Here is a 19,673-nt window from a genome sequence, read left to right on the forward strand (position 1 = left end):
TTAATCATTTGTGTGGTTAGCTGTTCTAAAACAAAAATCACTACTCTTGGCTGGTGCTTCACCCCTGCAAACTGGAGGAATACGTTCATTTATATGTTTATTCATTTAACGAATATTAATTGAGCACTCCACTGTTCTGAGAGCTGATTTCTATCAGAAAACTCCTTATTTGGTCACTCAGAGACATTTAGCAACCATGTCCCCTGGAAGCTTCCCAGAAAGCCACAATGTCCTTTAGCCCACTGTTGGCCTTAGTTGTGTGGCTTGAATGCACTCCTGCTTGGTCCCCATCACCCCAGTCATGCTCCATGGCCTTGACTGCACATGTCCTAGAGTAAACCCAGAACTGCTCCTCTAGGGAAGACTCTGTCTATGGGCAGATTACCCCTATGCAGGGGACACGGATACTGAGAATCTTATCCTACTTATTAATTTTTATAAAACGATATAAGTCAACCATTCTCTGGCCCTATTTATTTCTTATGTAATTTCTCATTCACTTATTCATTCACTCAAGTACATGGGTTGTAGGAGCAGCTGTCTCATACAATCTGTCAATGTCAAAAGGTAGATACACTAACCCCTTTTCAAAGGTAGGTTGATCAAGGCAATCGGTTATGTTTCTAAGACTTTCCAGCAAAAAGATGGCAAAGCAAGAAAATACAAACACTTAAAATGTTGTTTGGCAAAAAAAAAAAATGTTGTTTGGCAATCTATATTAATAAAAGGGTAATATGCTAATTAGACTGGGAGACCTTCTGGGAGACCTTCCAGATGTCCTTCCGGACAAAGCCATGGTGGCGGGGCCGAGGCAGAGGCGGTTAGGGGAGATCAGGCCAGCAGGGGAGGGCAGTTGGGAGTGAGCAGCCGGCCAGCAGGGGAGGGCAGTTGGGGGTGAGCAGGCCGGCAGGCAGAGTGGTTAGGAGCCAGCAGTCCCAGATTTCGAGAGGGATGTCCGGCTGCCAGTTTAGGCCCGATCCCGTAGGGATCGGCAATAGGACATCCCCGAGGGGTCCCAGATTGGAGAGGGTGCAGGCTGGGCTGAGGGACTAGTGCACTGGGCCACTAGTGTTAACATAAGAAACATTCGAACCTGTAAAAATTGTTGTGAGTTTATTTGAGCCAAACTGTCAACAATTGCCAGGGAGCTGAATCTCAACGAATTAAGAAAATGCTCCAGAGAATGGTGGTTTTTCACCTATTTTTATAAATTACCATAAAAAGAGGAGACATACGTGGGTTCATGAATCCATTGGTTATAGATTAGGGAGGTGGGAGAAAGTAAAGCAAGGAAACCTCTGGGATTGGAAAAAAAGTAAAATGATGCTTCCTTTACGTAAGTGGGCATAGGATAGTTAACAGTCAACAATAAACACAATAACAATGAGGGGATTTGTGGTCTCCATCCTGTGCATTGCTTGTGCCCTGAAGGGTCCTGAAAAAGGAAAGTTACAAGTTACCCTGACATTCCAAAGATACGTTACCTTAGATGCAAAAGACAAGGGACGGGCTTAGTTAAGGTAAAGATTGACTTTTGTCAGGGAAGAATCTAATCTACGACCGGACTAGCTGCCATAAACTGGTTTTAGTTCAAAAGTTTTCATTTCAGGCCATCCTTTGTGCTTACTTTAGGTCTCTGAGTTTGCAAGACTGCCACGCCGCCTTCCCTGAGCTAGTCAGGGCAACATGTGGCCCCTTCTCTTCCACAACAAATAACACTATTTCCTCATAGTAACTGACCCATGAAGTTAACTAATCTACCATTACAAAAGCATGGCAATCTCAGTGGGTCTAATCAATAAAAAGGTACCAGATGCACTTATATGAAGGTGGGAGAAAGCAAAGCAGGGACTGGATTACGGGACAGTTAACAAGTTGATGCGCTCCCTTGAGGGCAGTTATTTCAAAGGTGTGTTAACCTCGATGCATGGAAACAATGGTCAGGACTTGCTTAGGGCAAATAAACATTTTACTAAAGAAGTTATAGACCTGGCTCATGACTGCCCACCAGGACCTGCCCAGTAAGGAATTTAAGATCCAAACACCCTGTGAGGTTACTTTCCAGCACTGGACTTGTCTCTCTCTTTTTTTAAAAACATATTTTTATTGATTTCACAGAGGAAGGGAGAGGGAGAAAGAGACAGAAACATCAATGATGAGAGAGACTCATTGAACGGCTGCCTCCTGCACACCCCACACTGGAGATCAAGCCCGCAGCCCGGGCATGTGACCTTGACTGGAATTGAACCCTTCAGTCCTCAGGCTGACGCTCTATCCACTGAGCCATCCTGGCTAGGGCTGGACTTGTCTCTTTTTTCCAGAAACCCCTTTTTTGTCCACGTGGAGAAAGCATGTTCAAGAAAATAAAGTGAATGCCAAGCAGCAAAAACGCTCCTGGAATTTATAAGTATTACCCTACTCTGCAGACTTGTGAGAAATCAATGGATTTATTACAATTCTTTATTAAAAAATATTTGTATTGATTTTTACAGAGGAAGGGAGAGGGCGAAACATCTGCTTGGATGCCTCCTGCACATCTCCTACCGGGGATTGATCCTGCAACTCAGGCATGTGCCCTGACTGGGAATCAAACCAGCAACCTTTTGGTGCACAGCACAATGCCCAATCAACCGAGCCACATCAGCCGGGGCTTTCTATATTAGCAATTCTTATACTACATGATTCATATATATTGTGCTTAGAGTTTGTATTCATATTTCAGTTCCATTAGCATTCCTCTGGCCTTCTTTTAAAATATATATATTTTTTATTGATTTTAGAGGCGAAGGGAGAGAGAGATAGAAACATCAATGAGGAGAGAGAATCATTGATTGAATGCCTCCTACACGCCCCACACTGGGGATCAAGCTCACAACCTGGGCATGTGCCATGACCGGGATGGAACCATGACCTCCTGGTTCATAGGTCGACGTTCTACCACTGAGCTATGGAGCTCTGGCATTCTTATTAAGGACCTGCCTCAATCACTGTGGGAAGCATGCACCTTCCAGGTCCCTGCTTGAGGTGAGCCCTCTGAAGGGCAGCTGAAGGCTTGAAACCCATTCATCCTTCCATCCTCCCAGTAGTCTGGGTGTTTATCTCTGGACTGCCCCAGGCTCCCACAGGGCTCTGTGCTTGGTCTTTATCATGTTGTGCTTTCGTCCAACTTGCACTCACTGAGCTTCATCTCCCTATCCCATCTCTGGCTTATGTTAAGAGCTGCCATAAAAACCTCCCACCCAAATTTTCCTGTTACACTGACTATAGTCATGCTCAATGCCGTTGAGGATGTCACCCATGGGAGAAATGACTGGTTTCTCATACTGGGTTTCTATTGCATATAGGAAACAAGGGAAGGGAGACACAGGCTACAGAGAAGAAAAGGGGGAGATGTGGCCCCGTGGCGGCACACCAAAGCAGCCAAGCACACAGTACCCTGAGAGGGAGCGTCAGACCTCCCCAGCTCCTTCTTTCTCCCTGGCATGGGGAGTTAGTGCTGTCAACCTCGAAACCCAACACTACCAATCAAGCATCTATAAAACCTCCAAATTCAGATGGACTCCGCGCTGTAGAATAATAGCATGCTCTATTTTGGTCAACTTTAATTACTGCGGCAGGAGTCAGGCCTTCACAGGTTGCCAAGAGAAGGCTGGCATGCCTGGACTGGGGAGACAGAGCCAAGAACCTGTATTTGAGCCAAAGAAATGAGCCGGCTGGATTTGGTACAGGACGGAACATCAGATCCCAGGTGCCTTGTTTCACAGAAAGAGTCTGCGGTGTCTAAAGAGGGTGCCCAGACGTGCCCGGGTGATGAGCCCACTGCAGACAACTAAAGGGACAGCAGAAGGACGCAGCGAGGGTCCAGTGTCTTTGTCCATGTTGGGGTCTTTGCTTTGGCGGGTGTCAAATTTAACAAATGGGACAGGAGCCCTTATTGTCCTCAGCAATTTGCAAGCAAGAAAGCTGAAAGAACGTGTGCTAGTCCGCCTCCCAGATGGCTCCCAGTGACCCCGCCGCCAGAACTCACGCTCTCCCGTGGAGTGTGGGCTGGTTTTCATGACCACTTCTAACTGACAATAGATGTGACGGTGTGTGCACAGGAGGCAAGGTCACAAAAGGCAGTGGGCTCCTGTCTCCCATGGATCCCTTGCTCTGGGGAAGCCATCATCCGCGTATGAGGACACTTGGCAGGCAGCCCAAGGAAAGGCCCAGGTGGCGAGAAGCTGCGCTTCTTGAGCTGGGCTGCAGCCTTGTGTGAGACCCTGAGCCCGAGCTACAGGACTCCTGACCCGAGGTCGCCACGTGAGAGGACAAATGCGGCTATAAGCTGTGAAGTCTCAGGGTCATTTGTTGCACAGTAATAGATAACTAAAACATCGGGAACCTTCTATAAATGTATACACATCAGATGCTGGACAGAATGCTTGGCATCAGGCCCCTCTCATCCCACCTGCCTTTCCCCTGTTCCCATGCCTGCGAGTTTACCTGCCCTCACCAACCCTCCCCCCTCCCCACCCCCGCTACACACACACACATTCCACACAGCCCTTAGGCAACGACCCACCGCTGCCAAAGTATACAATTCTAGCTTCCTTGTCACAGGGCGTCAATACCAAGAGGTTGTTTCCACTCCAGAGGCCCCAGCAAGTGCAGCTGAGGCTAGGGCTCTGCCTGACACCACTCCCTTGTGTTACAGAAATGTCCCCTTAAAGTTATCAGATTCTTAAAGAAAGTCTTCCATTCATTACGATAGCTTTTAAACAAAGAACATATAGGTTTACAACTTTAAATATGTAATTTATCCAGTAATTTTTCAAGAATTATTTGCTAGGCCTCTATTATGGAAAAGAATAAAAGAAATCCTTCAGAGACTATAATGGTGAAATAACGTCCCCTCAAAGAGCACAGTCCTTTTAGAGACTTTATCAGCATTTCATTGTCGGACATTTTGGGATTCCCACATCACCATCATTTTAAGTTAGTAGCAGCCGCCACAAGCCGGAGGCTAGGGCAGGCGCTGCGGCCTGATCATCTATGGGGGCTCTGTTGATAGTGGATGCTCAATAGTCACTCTTGGAATAAAGTAATTACTGAACAGTTGGCAGTTGCTATAAATTTGTTAGCTGTTCTTCCTTCCACGTTTTCCTGCTGCACATGATGAAGTCAATCATATGTTAGTGAAAAGAGACTAAGCCGGCAGACAAGGCAAGTCTGCTTTTGATGGTGAGTTTCAGGTCAAACTGTCTACAGAGGGAGGGGACCTCCTGAAAGTGCCCTGAGATCACAGTAACTGTCAGGACTGAGGAACCGCCCCCAGCTCCCACCGCCCACGTGGACCTGGAACAGGGCGTGTCCAAGGAGAGAGGCCTGCCCCTTGCTTGTCCTTTCTATAAACTTGCAGTTCATCTGTCTCTGACCACCAGGTCCCCGTCTCCGGTGGATCCAGAGGCCAGTGGCTGCAGAGCCAACCATTGCCCTCACTGAGCACCTGTCAGCCCTCACTGGTACTTTGATTCATATACCCTTTAGAAATAAGTTAAAATAACTTATTTTAGGGTTCCTATTTTGGTAGGAAAACCTACAAAGTGAGCCATGTTCTAAAAATATACTCCTACAAACACCATTGCATACTATATTTGCAAATCAGTTAGAAGAACATATACATTCTAAAATTAAAACAAGCAAAAGACATGAAAAGATGATTCATGAAAGAATACAAAACTTTCATAAAATAAACAAAAAATCAAGGTCACTAGTAAAGAAATGCAAAATAGAGCAACATATCATTTTTTTGTGTATCAAACTGGCAAATCGCTTAAAATTCTAATCTGAGTACTGGAAAGAGTGCAGAGAGAGATACTGGTTTGGTGTAAACCACTATAACCTTTGGTAATTTTAAAATATATTTTTATTGATTTCAGAGAGGAGGGGAGAGGGAGAGATAGATAGAAACATCAATGATGACAGAGAATCATTGATCGGCTGCTTCCTGTACACCTCACACTGGGGATCAAGCCCGCAACCCAGGCATGTGCCCTGACCAGGAATTGAACCTTGACCTCCTGGTTCATAGGTCAATGCTCAACCACACCGGCTGGGCACCTTTTGTAATTTTATAAAATATGTGAAAAGCAATAAAAATGCTCTTAATCTCTGACCAAGAGTCTATCCTAAAAAAAAAATTTAAAAATCAGACAAAAATATTTAACACTAAGCTATTTGTATGCCACTGCTTTGCTCTGGAGCTGGGGATGCAGCAGTGAACACAGGGGAACAAAAGTTTTGCCCAACTGGGCTCACATTCCTGAGGGTGCTGGCACCCCAAGGCTCCCAGCTTGGCAAGGATCCCACACTCAATACTCTATACCTTACATCTGACTGCATTTCAATTTGTTGTTTATACCTTTCTCTCTTTTTTTTCGCCATTGTAAAATATAATTTTATTAGGATAATTATTTAGATACATAAGTCACTGAATCATAATGTCCTTTCCCAGTTGTTTGTTTTTCATTGTTAATTTATTCATTTCTTTAAACCAAACGAGGTATTTCTCTAAATATTATTTTCCCTTTCCCCAAATTTTTATTTAAAAAATTTTAAACATATAGAAAAATGGAAAGAATAGTACAATGAACTCCCATGTACCCTGTACCTAGATTCAATAAATTATTAAAACACCCTGCAGCTTCAGGTCAAGAGGTCACGCAGGTAAATTCAGTACTCGGAACCTCCCACAACCACATCAAAATTACAACTAAACTACAGAACAACCGTCATTCAGAACCGACTGAAATCTGGCTGAACGGAAGTCCTACAACTAATGATTTAAAGAAGAAGCCACTGACGGTTAGGAGGGGTGGACACCTGGAACTGGCTGGCCCATACCCATGTGTGGCTGATAAAAATCAGGAGGGATACCTCACCTGTGGAGGTCCTAGGGGTCCCAGCCCCACACTGTTGGGGTCCAACCCCAGCCACACCAGGCGCCCCAGCCCAGGGTTCCAGTGCCAGAAGAGAAGTCCCCATAACTTCTGGCTATAAAACCAGCGAGGATTGAGGCTGAGGGAGACGTGGCTGCTAAGATTCCCTGTGTTCCTCTTAAAGGGCACACACACAGACTTACTCGGACTCATCCCTCTGAGCTCCAGCACTGGGCAGCAACTCAAAAGGGACCAGGGACATACTGGGAGGAAGTGAATTGTCTGGCTTCAGGGTGAGAGCTGGGCGTGGGGAGCAGCTTTCCCCCACACAGAAGTGCTGGCAGAGACCAAGGTTCCTTTTGCTGAGCCCCTCCCGACTCAGAGCTCTTGGCTTCACCCTGGTGATTCCCTGAGGCCCACCCACACCATTGCCAGTGGTTTCTCCATACAAACAACCTCTTTTAGTTCATGCATTGGACTTACCTAACATCTTTCAAACACGCAGCATCTGGCCCCTGCTACCCCGTTACTCTCACTAAGTGGCCCCAGGCCTGGCACTACCAGCAACCAGCCTCAGTTCACAGCTTAGCCTCTCCTGGGCACCTCCGACCCCAGCACAAGTAGCAGCCATCTGTAGATCGCTCCATGGGGCCAGCCCCTGCGCAGCAGCTCCTCCTCTGTCGTGACGGCCAGGTCTCGCAGCTGACCAGCCTGGGCCAATCCCTCCCAGTAATGTGCCAACAGCAATCAAGGTCGGCCTCCAACAGAACAGTGCACACCTGGAGCACCCAGCTCAGGTGACTGGGAGGCTGAGCCAGGTGGCCCTACAGGACACCTGCTACACAGGCCACTCTACCAAGACTGGGAGACATAGCAGCTCTACCGAATACAGAGAAACAAACACAAGGAGGGAGCCAAAATAAGGAGACTAAGAAACAGGTCCCAAATGAAAGAACGGGAGAAATCTCCAGTAAAAGAACGAAACAAAATGGAGGCAAGCAAACTACCAGATACAGAATTTAAAACAATGGTTATAGCATGCTCAAGAAACATAGTGAGAACAGCATAAAAAGGAAACCATTTTAAAAAACCAGTCAGAAATGAAGGGTACACTAACTGAAATGAAGAATACATTATAGGGAATCAACAGTAGAGTAGATGAAGTAGAGGATCAAATCAGAGATTTAGAAGATAAGGAAGCAGAAAACTCCTAATCAGAACAGCAAAAAAGAAAAAAAAAATCCAAAGAAATAAGGATAGTATAAGGAGACTCTGGAACAACTTCAAGCATACCAACATTTGCATCATGGGGGTGCCAGAAAGAGAGGGGAGAGCAAGAAATTGAAAACCTATTTGAAAAAATAATGACAGAAAACTTCCCTAAATTGATGAAGAAAATAGACATACAAGTCCAGGAAGTGCAGAGAGTACCAGACAAGAAGAACCAAAATAGGCCTATACCAAGACACATTATAATTAAAATGTCAAAGATTAAAAACAACGAGAGAATCTTAAAAGCAGCAAGAAAAAAAGCAGTTATTTACCTACAGGAGAGCTTCCATAGGTTATCAGCTGATTTCTCAACAGAAACTTTGCAGGCCCAAAAGGATTGGCACAAAATATTGAAAGTGATAAAAAGTAAGGGCCTACAACCAAGATTACCCTACCCAACAAAGCTATCATTTAGAATTGAAGGACTGATAAAGAGCTTCCCAGATAAGAAAAAACTAAGAGTTTATCACCACCAACCAGTATTACAAGAAATGTAAAAGGGTCTCCTTTAAGAAGAAGAAATAAGCACGGCCGGCATGGCTCAGTGGTTGACCATCAACCTATGAACCAGGAGGTCATGGTTCGATTCCAGGTCAGGGCATATGCCCGGATTTCGGGCTTGATCCCCAGTAGGGGGCGTGAAGGAGGCAGCCAATCAATTATTCTCTCTCACCATTGATGTTTCTATTTCTCTCTCCCTCTCCCTTCCTTTCTTAAATCAATTTAAAAATATTTTTAAAAGATTAACATTTAAAAAAAGAAATAAAAAGGGTCAAAAATATGAATAATAAATGGTAATAAGTGCATTATCTGTCAACAATTACTTTGAATGCAAATGGATTCAATATTCCAATCAAAAGACTGAATAGATAAACATTTCTAGCAAGGATGCATCCAGGTGATGTGTACTTCAAACTGCATCCCCATCAGGAGGCATTCATATCAGCCGGCCCACTGTTCCTGATGCTAAGTTTCAGCGTTTGGTTAATTTAGAAACTGCCAGGTTGCTCTCAAGTAAGGGTACAATTTTCCTTTTTTGCAACTAACAAGTGATAGTTTGAGATCATATAAACATCCTCTTTCTATTAACCTTTCTATTAGGGCTTTTAACATCCATTGGTGATCCTTCCTGAAACAACCATTACATCGGGTATTGAAAAATGGGAGAGTTGTAATATCCCTCCTTCTTTTATTCATTGGTTTTCTCCTGTGACGATGACCCTCCTTGATTTTTTATTTGTTTTGTTGTGATTATCACTATGGATTCATGGTGGTGGCTTGTGGTTTTCTAGTTCAATGTGTTTTAGTCCATTACTGTCATATTCCTTTTGATACCCAAATTGTCACAAATTTGGCCAGTAGATGTCCCTTTTAAGCTGCTTCCTATGTCCCTTTGATATATCCCTTCCTGCCTTTGAGCACTTTTTTTTTTTTTTTGGCCTTCTGACACAGAAAAATACTTTTTCTTATACTTTCTATATCCGAGATCTGGAGTCAGCCATTTCTCCCAGGAGCCCTGGTTCCTTTGAGTGCAGAATAGTATTTAGAATCCAAGATCTGGGGGTTATACGTGCTCATTAATACTGGAAGGTCATTGCTTCCAAGACTTTCCAGTGGACAGAGCTAAGAAACATGTGGGTGAGTTCATACAAATACCTTTGATTCCAACCCAACACACAGCAGTCTCCTCATTCCATGTTTCCATCTCCGTTTTCTAACAGTGAGGACCCTCAACATCAATATACAGTATTGTAGTCTATTTCTCTATTCTACAATGAATCTGGCGTATTAGTTTCCCAGGGCTGCTGTAATAAAGTACCACAAACTGGACAGCTTAAAAAGAGCAGGAATTTGTTCTCTCACAATCCTGAAGATGAGAAGTCCAAAATCCAGCATTGGCAGGTCTCCCTGAAGACTGTAGGAGCAGATTTGCCCCATGCCTCTCTCCTAGGTTCTGGTGGTTGCTGGCAACACTTGGCATTCCTTAGCTAGTAGATGCATCACTCCAACCTCTGCCAACGTCTTCACGTAGCATTTTCCTGTTTGTTAGTTTCTGAGTCTCTAGGGCCAAATTCCCCCTCTTATAAAGACACCAGTTATTGGGTTAGGCCCCACCCAAATTTTTTTCTGTGTGGTTATGTTATCAATTTGATAATTAGGTTCACTTGTTTCAGGTTTGTTTGTTTTTTTTAACTCTAGGGTTTGATTCCCCTCCCCCATTCTTTTAGGTTTTCAAAAATCATTTGCATATGTAAAACACCTACATGGTTTGCAAGTCAAAACTATATTAAAAGGTACATTTAGAAAGGGCTTACCTTCTACCCCAACTCGGGAAATAATCATCTTTACTAGTTTCTCTTTTTTCCTTCTGTTTCTTGTTGGGAGGGAAAGTGTGTGTATAACTGTATAACTTCACCTCCTTTAGTTCACATACTGCACAGGCTCTTTTGTCCCAACACTGGACCACTCAGTGTCAATTCAGGCATTGCCCTCATCCTCATCCTCCAGCTGCAAAGGACTCCATTATGTGGCTATCTTATAGTCTAGTCAACCAATCTTTGATGGGTATGGAGTTTGCTCCCAATATTTTGTTATCAATGCCCACCCGGCATTGCTATCAATGCCCTCCCAATATTTTGCTATCAATGACATTCAGTGGTTGAGCGTCAACCTATGAACCAGGAGGTCATGGTTCAATTCTGTCAGAGCACATGCCCAGGTTGTGGGCTCGATACCCAATAGGGGGCGTGCAGGAGACAGGCAATCAATGATTCTCATCATTGATGTTTCTGTCTCTCTCTTCCTCTCCCTTTCTCTCTCTGAAATCAATAATAAAAAATATTTATTTTTTGTCCTAGCTGGTTTGGCTCAGTAGGTAGAGTGTCAGCCCGAAGACTGAAGGATCTCGGATTCAATTCCAGTCAAGGGCATGTACAGGCTCAATCCCCGGCCCTGGGCTGGGCGTGTGCAGGAGGCAACCAATCAATGTGTCTCTCTCACATCGATGTTCCTTTCTCTCTTTCTCTCCTCCTCCTTTCCACTCTCTAAAAACCAATGGGAAAATATCCTCAGGTGAGGATTAACAAAAGTAAATAAAATAAAAATATATTTTAAAATAATAATGTCATAATGAAGGTCCTTGCACATATCTTGTTTCATGTTTCAGGATGTCTTCGGGGTAAATTCTTAAAAATGGAATCGCTAGGTCAAAGGGTAAATGCATGTTGTCTTAGTCAGATTGGGCTGCTCTAACAGAATACGGTAGACTAGGTGGCTTATGAACAGCAAATGTATTTCCCACAATTCTGGAGGCTGTGAAATCCAAGACCAAAGTGAGGGCTTTCTCTGGGGTCTCCTTAATAAGGGCACTAATCCCATTCATGAGGGCTCTGCCCTCTTGACCTAATCACCTCCCAAGGCCCAAGGCCCAAGGATTTTAGCATAGAATTTGGGGAGACACAAACATTCAGTCCATTGCATACATGCTGTTCTGTTATAGTCAAATCCCCCCCCCCCCCCCCCCCCCCCCCCCCCCCGGACAACTTTGCTCTCCCATCAGCAATGTATATGAGTGCCTGTTTCCCCAGAAGATTTTCAATTTGGTTAATAACAGTGTATCTCAATGCAGAAAATGCAAAGCACTCCATCCTAAAGACAGGCACACAATCGATGGAGATGCACAGAGTGTGAAGTGCTGAGACTGAGGGCCGTGGGTTAAGGAAGGTGTATTCTAAGGGGCTCTCAACAGGAAGGAAATTTTCCACTCGGTTCTGTCATTTCTCTGACTCATTCTGTCGAGAAGAGTTTCCTCCTCCCGGTAAGAATCCATCACTTAGAGAAAACACTCAGTTGATGACAGGTTAGAGCCTCTTTTCTCTTTCTTCCTTTCGTTTTCTTTTTTGAGAACAAATGCTATTTTCAAATGGAAGAATGTATTTCTGTGAGCTTTGGACCCTCCTCTGAGACCCTTATGAAATCCCCCCGTGGCAGAAAAGAGAGACCTATTAAGGACCATTGTTTTACCCTGAGCCTGAGAAAAAAACAGCCTAGAGATCCCGCTGACTGTGACAAATAAAAGCCACTCCAAAGGCTGAGCAACGTTTTAGAAATAGCAATCATTTAGCATGCAATCTTCGCTGCATGGAAAAAATGAGACACAAGTTTAAAATTAGGGAAAGAGACATCCACTGGTCAGCTCGGGGGAGGACTGAACAGTCAAGAGGTACAGAAATTACACTTCTTTGCTGGCAGCCTGACTCTTTTTCCCCAGCTAATAATGGTACTTCAGCTGAAGGTGCACTCACCTTTTAAAAGAGTAGCAAGGAGAGGAGGTTTGTATTTAGTGAATAAAAGGAAAGGGTTTGTGAGATGTTTCTGGGCTGTAATTTACCCAGAGGCACCAGGATGATACCAAAGGAATGTCTGTGCTTTCAAGCCTCTTTCAACTCCGCCTCCATGTGGCAAATATGTCCTGAGCCTCGGGGATGTGCAAGCTCTCTGCCCGCACAGGCAGGGGGGCAACATCAATCGAACTCCTCCTCCTCGAGGAAGTGATCAAGTCCCAAGAGAAGCCCTGGGGAAGGGTATGGAGATCCCAAGAGGAAGTGAATGCAGCCAGCTATGGGTTGGAACAGGAGGTGGGCTTCACAGAGGAGGTGGCATTTGAGCCAGCATAGGTGGGATGTCTTCATGCTATTGGAGGGGGATGGGGCATGAGAAGGGCTTGTGGTATGAGAGAGACCTGCCTTTAATGGGAGGCAGTGAATTCTGTGATGGCTCCTTCGACAGGACCTTGACGTCAATAGAAAAGGAAGAAGCATTCTGTTTAGCAATTGTATGTGTCGATTTATAAAAGGAAAGGGAGAATTTCTGGAAAAGAACTATTTTTATCACCGGGCAAATTAGAAAAGCAGGTAAATGCTTTAATTTTAGAGATGCCAGGAAGTCATTCTATATAATAAAAGGCTAATATGCAAATTGACCGACCAGTGGAATGACTGCTCGCTATGATGCACACTGACCACCAGGGGGCAGACGCTCAATGCAGGAGCTGCCCCCTGGTGGTCAGTGTGCTCCCACAGGGGGAGCAAGCAGCAGGGGTGAGAGCCGATCCCACCTCTGCAGCAGCGCTAAGGATGTCTGGCTGATGGCATCCCCCCCTAGGGCTCCCGGACTGCGAGAGGGTGCAGGCCAGGCTGAGGGGCCCCCTCTAAGTGCACGAATTTCATGCATCGGGCCTCTAGCCTGCTATAAAATTTGAATTCGTGATTCTTTGGAAACTGAAAAGCTTTTGAAAAGATAGATTTATGTAAGGAATTGAGGTGTTTTTCCCCCAAGTAAATCTAGAGAATACAAAACAGCTCAGCCCAATTCGTCAAGTTCCTTAGGGCTCCCTCCTGTTACGTGAATGCTTTCAACTCAGCTCTAAATTTATGCACATTAAGGGACTGATGTTGTTTTTTGAAGTAACTTCCCCCTTATTACATAAGTGACACATTGATTGTAGAAAAAATTTTTAACACATATGAGTAAAAAGAAGAAAATTCCCTCAGATTCCGACTAATCAACTGCAAGTACAGAGAGATGTTTTTGCTGATCATTCTTCCAGTCTTTTTTCAAATGTGTGTGCTTAAACGTCCATCTTGATAAGTCTATTTATAAACAAAATTAGATCATTTATAAATGAAATAAGATCATACTACCATTTAGTTTAGGAATCTGCTTGTCTATTCAATACATTATGGACATCTTTCCAGATTATTAAATACGTTAAAAGTCACTTTAGTGATATTCCATTTTAGATATATGTCATAATTTAAATAATCAATCTTCTATTATTGGGCATTCAGGTTGCTCCTAATATGTCACTATTATAAATAACGCTGTAATAAACAATCTTGTAGCTAGTTTTTCCCCATGGATTCTTATATTCCTAGAAGTAGCATCTCTTCACTAAAGGTATGAACATTTATGGTATGGGTGGTCCAGACTACCCTCCAGAAAGGTCTTATCGATTCACACGTGCATCCCGGAGGCCAATGACTGTTTCCAAGCCTTGCTAACTACCTGTTCATTTTTAAACCTCTTTGATGGCTGTGCACTTGGTATGTTTTTGAAATGATTGTGCTTTCTCTTTAGGATAATATTCATTTGTTTGGTGCTAATTTCTACACTGCAGTCCCCAGTTTCCTTGTTAGAGTCTTTAAAATAGAAGTAGCAATAGTGGTTAAAAGCTTTGAATTCGTGGGAAGACAGGTCTTGTCGTCAACATGATGAGCCGTTAAGGACCCAGAACGGGTCCCTGGTATGGGGGCACACCTCCCTCACGTCTCAGATGGCCCTCATGAAGCGATCGGTCTCTAACAAAGACATACTGCTCTTTTTACGGGACCCTAAGTTCTTGAATGCTTCGTTCTAGTGACTCAACAAAGAATATTCTTCCTATTCCTATGGATGTTAAGGGTGAGGGATTTGTTTCGATAGAGAATGAAAAGTTCTCCTATTACTTCGTTATGAAAAACACTTCTCTAAAATCCAGGTATTTGCAATTTTCAAGGAACAACGCGTGAATAATAGCTAGTTATTAATTTTAACTATGTGCTATTTCTTCAAGTCTACTTTGTTTATGAATGGACATCTTTTTCTTTCTCATTTCATACCATAAGCAGTTTTGCTACATTTGTATGTTTTGCTAATGGTTAAGGCAATACATTCTCCATTATAATAGTGAATGTATTTTAGTGCTCAATGCAGTCTTCCTAAATAATAATTAATAATAATATCATTTTCTACTTGTGTGCTACATTATAGGATTCACTATACATAGGACTAAATTAGATATAACTATATAGTTTACAAGGTGATTTAAAATGAATAAGCTAAGTGGAAGGAAGTGAGGTATTGGTTCCTTTACAGTTTGAATTCCAACTAAGAGTATATGAACTCCCATAGCCACAACCTAAAATGTCAAGTATGTGTGCCCAGACAACTCTTTATCTTTATCTAATTTTCTCCACATTGCGTCCTCAATAGTACATTTCCTTAGATCCCCCTTGTTTCAGAATGCTTCTGTTGGTCAAAAGCCATAATCCTTGAACCCTGTGTGTCTCAGACTCCGTGGTTAGGGATATTCCAAAGAAACCCATAGCCCCAGGCTCTTGTCTCATTTCCCACAGTTTCAGATAAGCACACCAGCATTAGAGCATCTTATCCATGAGTTATTTGGGGAAATCTGTTTTGAGAATACATTTCTATCAAGGTCATACAATTGTCTGCATCTCATAATTGAAGATATGGCTACCCTTTGTCCCAGCATGTGCCCTGATGGGGTAACCCAAAACCTAGGTATGTGCCCTGACAGGGAATCAAACCTATGACCTTCAGTGTACGAGACAATGCTCCAATCAACCGAGCCACATCAGCCAAGGCTGAAAGGCTGCACATTTATATCAGCCAAGGGCAGAGATGCATAGAGGTCTACGCAGAGCTTCTGGTTACCTTGTCCCTGTGGTACTGTGGCCAGCGCTAACATTCTCCTGCAACAATGTGTGACGATATTGCCAACCAGGGAAACTCACTTGAGCCTTAGTGTCCAGAGTTTTTATTGGAGCCTGATCAGCTAGAACTGGTTGGTCACCCAGGTGGCTGACCTCAGTCTTCAGCTTCTCTGGAGATTAAGCTATTACCATATGGCCCCAAATCCCTACCTTTTCTGGTATGGCCCCAGGATCCCAGTTAAGCAAAGATGCTCTTAACAGACATAACATTATGACGGCTTAGAGAGCACCTCCCAGGATTCCAGGGCAAAGCCCAGGCCTCTCTTTGGGCACAAATAATGCTTTATACTACACGGGGCTAAACCAGTTGTGCTTAACTTATTTCCACAGAATGTTACAATCCCACATTTACAAATTATCCTTATGATCAAAACTAAGGAAAGACATCCACCTCCCCCTCTCCAGTAAAAGACTTCCAGCCACACAACAGGACAAGTCTACCTGGGACCACCCTCCTTATGGAGAAACCTTTGTAAACATCAAATATGGGTTTCCAGGTGGAGCTTCGGTGAGAGAGGCTACATCTTGTCCTTTCCCTAACTTTCTCTCTAGATTTTGGGGGTTCATTTATCTCTTCTAGCTTTCCATGGATTTATTGCTGGGGCTGCCTATGTGGTTTGAATTTGTTGATTTTTCAAAGCAACTGAAAAAAGTCTTTTGAGAGTGATAAAAATAAACTGTGTTTATAGATGTGAAAGATGCAAGTAATTAAAAGTTATCAAGCACCTGTTTCTAGATGTTTCCAATATATATTTGAGGATTATCTCCTCACTACAAAAAACAATTCCATGTCATTTTTCCTACTAGATTGAAGACAAATGTATTTTAACATTTGATTGTCTGTTGCCAGATCATGTAACCCTAAAAACCTTTAGAATAATTAAATAGAAATGTGCAGTTCCTTATCCCACACAACACAGTCTTGACTTACTAGCATATTCTTCCAAAATCTGCCATTAGCCAGCTGTGTGACCTTGCCATTTTAACCCTCTGGTTCTGTTCCTTTTTTTCTGTCAAATAAATGTGTTGGACCAGATCATTTTTAAACTTCCTTCTGCTTCTAGCAATTCTCCCTCAGAATAAGGTAACATTTTATAAATGAGGATTCCTGAAGCCTGAGAGGGCTATATAAATAAGAATCTACTTTTCCCCAACATTTACTCTTTGTAATTCAAAGGAAAAAATAAACAATCTTTAGATAAAATACATAAAATAACTAATGTTCAAAAACGGAGCTCAGCTGAGTAAACTTGAAGATCTAATTGGCTTTACTAAGTGATTCATGAGTCAGGCAACATCCCATCTAGCAACAGGAAGCGTGTTAAGTTGAGACCCTCCAAATGGAAGATTCTTTATAGGCAGAAAGAGGGTGGGACTAAGAAGTTAAAGGATTTGAATTATTTCAGACAAGAACCCTTCCCTTCGGGAAGGCGGGGGTCTTATCAAGCAGATGACCCCCACTAGTGAGGACCAAGAAACTCAATACTGATTGGCTTAAAATTCCACGCCTGGCAAAGTCTGAGACTGCATTAGGTTAGTTATTAAATTTTGTTTTGGCAAAAGTGACTCCCTTTTGGTCCATTGATTCTTCTTTCTTTTTTTTAAAAAAAAAATCTTTATTGTTGAAAGTATTATATATGCCTCCTTTTCTCTCCCATCCACTGATCCTTTTTTTAACACTAAATATTTTTTAAAGCATACCATTACTACCTGGCTGGCATGGCTCAGTGGTTGAGCATCGATCTATGAACCAGGGTTGCTGGCTCGATCCCCAGTAAGGGGCGTGCAGGAGCCAGCCGATCAATGATTCTCTCTCATCATTGATGTTTCTATCTCTCTCCCTTCCTCTCTGAAACCAATAAAAATATATTTTAAAAAACAAACAAACAAAAATACCATTACTTCCTTAACAAATACTTATAGAGCACCGACCATGTGCTAATCAGGCATATTTGAAAAATTTATCTACATTTTGTGAATAAAGTATATTGTGAGTAAAATGTCAGTTAAATGGAGATGTTATAATTTCCTGCCTAATAAGCACTAAATGTGATAGAAAATAGAACATGGGGAATTTAGCTTAAGGTTATATGCCTTCAGAACTCAGTGACTTTCTAAACTGATTTTATAATTAGGAAGATATTTTTAGCTTATTTTTCAACTGGAAGGTTTTAGTATGCTCACCTTAATGCTCACAGCTGGCTAACAGTTGTGAGTATGTAAAACACAGTTTATTCTTGTATTATTGTTTATTAATAATTGTACAAACAACTATAAATCTACTTTTGCCCACCCTGAATGTAATTTCACTTGAATATTTTCTGATTTAAAAAAAATTTAATCTTTTCCCCTTGGTGCAGCAAAGTGCGAAAGTAACAGCTTCACCGAGTGCTGCACCCAGACTGAGAGGTGGTGAAACCGGGCAAAGCAGGAGGTTCTAGTGATTGCCACACATGCTCTTCCTTGGACCCTGATGAAAGAGGAGTAGGATATCATAGTGCCCAGCCTGGAGGAGCCCGTGGCTTCGTGTAAGGACAGTCCTATTGGCAAAAGTGACTTACAGTGTCAGCCAATGCTGCTGGTTACACAAAGGAAAGGGCCTGGGGGAGGGGTGCCCCAGTGCGCCTACACCCCCCAGAGTAACTACTTGACCCCAGGAGCAGAGAGCCCAGAGCCTGGAAAAGTGTGTGAAACCAAAGCCTCAGAGGAGTCAGCAAGGACAGTGGCTCTAGGAAGCTGGCAAGGAACTGAAGAGCCCATTACAGTGCCAGGAGGCTGGCCTCCCCCGCAGGTGATGGTACTCCAAGGCAGGTAGTTAAGCAGGGGAGGGACCAAAGCAGCCCCATATTTTAGATAGGGGACAGAGGGAGGATGAGCTGGGTGGGGGCAGGTCCAAGGATTGGGGTAGTGCTTTAAAGGTCTGGGGACCCAGGGGGCTCAGTGAGGCACTGACATGTAGGTGACAGGAGGTGCAGGAGAAGTGGAGGCCGGCTCTCACCTTCTGCTGGCCTCCTGGTGGCATGGGGAGATGTGAGTGCCCTGGTGGAGTGTTTAGGGCACATCAGAAAGAGATGGCCAGAGAGCAAATAGAAATGTAGAGCTCAACAGGAGGCTGTCTGTCTGGAGACATGTGGAAAGAGTCAAGGAAGGGAGGAGCTTGGCTTGGAAAAAGAGACCAGATGGCTGTCACGAAGATATTCTGAGGCCTGAAGGGCACGAGGAGATGGGAACTGTCCATTCTGGCCCCTAGAGGGAACTAACTTTTACACAACTGCCATGTTCTAGACGGCTGGCTAAGGAACCTAGTAAAGCTAACTGAAACCCTCCCACCAGTGTCTGCATCCCCCAAACAAGGAATGTGTTCCTTTAAACACATTTAGAGCCCCCTGCGCTCTGCACGCCCCCTCCCTGCCCACAGGTACCCTCTCGCACGGGCCCTGGCCCACAGCCTCAGAAAGGACACCGGGCAGTGTGCCAATCGGATGAAATCCCTCCAGATTTCCGCGGGCCACGGGATCACTCACACTCCACTGGGCTCCGTTTTTATTTGCTTTCTGTATCCAGAAGCGGATTCAGCTACTGTAGCTAACACGTAGGCGCAGATTCCAAGAGTCAGTGTGACGGAGCAGGGACGCCGGGGCGGAGGTTTGGGGCACTTTGTCTCTCCCCCTCTAGCTCCACCATACCCACCTCGGGCCGCCAGGGCCTGCGGGGCGCGGGGCACGGCCAGACCCGCCGGAAGAAGCCTCTGCGCCAGCCCCCTCTCCGTAGCCAAGGTGCCGGGGCTCCATAAGACCCCAGTCTCGGCCTCGGACTCCCTCCGAGCGACAGAGGCAGGTTCCCGGCCGGTCCCTGCGGCAGACCGCAGAGGATGTGCGGCCTCGCCGGGCGGAAGTTCGAGGGCGCGAAGGGCAGAGGGTCACCT

At 44.1% G+C, this 19,673-nt stretch overlaps 1 protein-coding gene across 1 annotated transcript in view; it reads left to right on the forward strand.

Moving 5' to 3' along the window:
- The window catches only part of NGEF (neuronal guanine nucleotide exchange factor), an 82,727-nt gene that overhangs the window by 34,415 nt on the left and 28,639 nt on the right, over positions 1-19,673 (forward strand). The gene's annotated exons all lie outside the window — the stretch shown is intronic.

The sequence above is a fragment of the Myotis brandtii genome, unplaced genomic scaffold, assembly GCF_000412655.1.
Source record: "Myotis brandtii unplaced genomic scaffold, ASM41265v1 scaffold744, whole genome shotgun sequence".
Classification (NCBI taxonomy): Eukaryota; Metazoa; Chordata; class Mammalia; order Chiroptera; family Vespertilionidae; genus Myotis; species Myotis brandtii.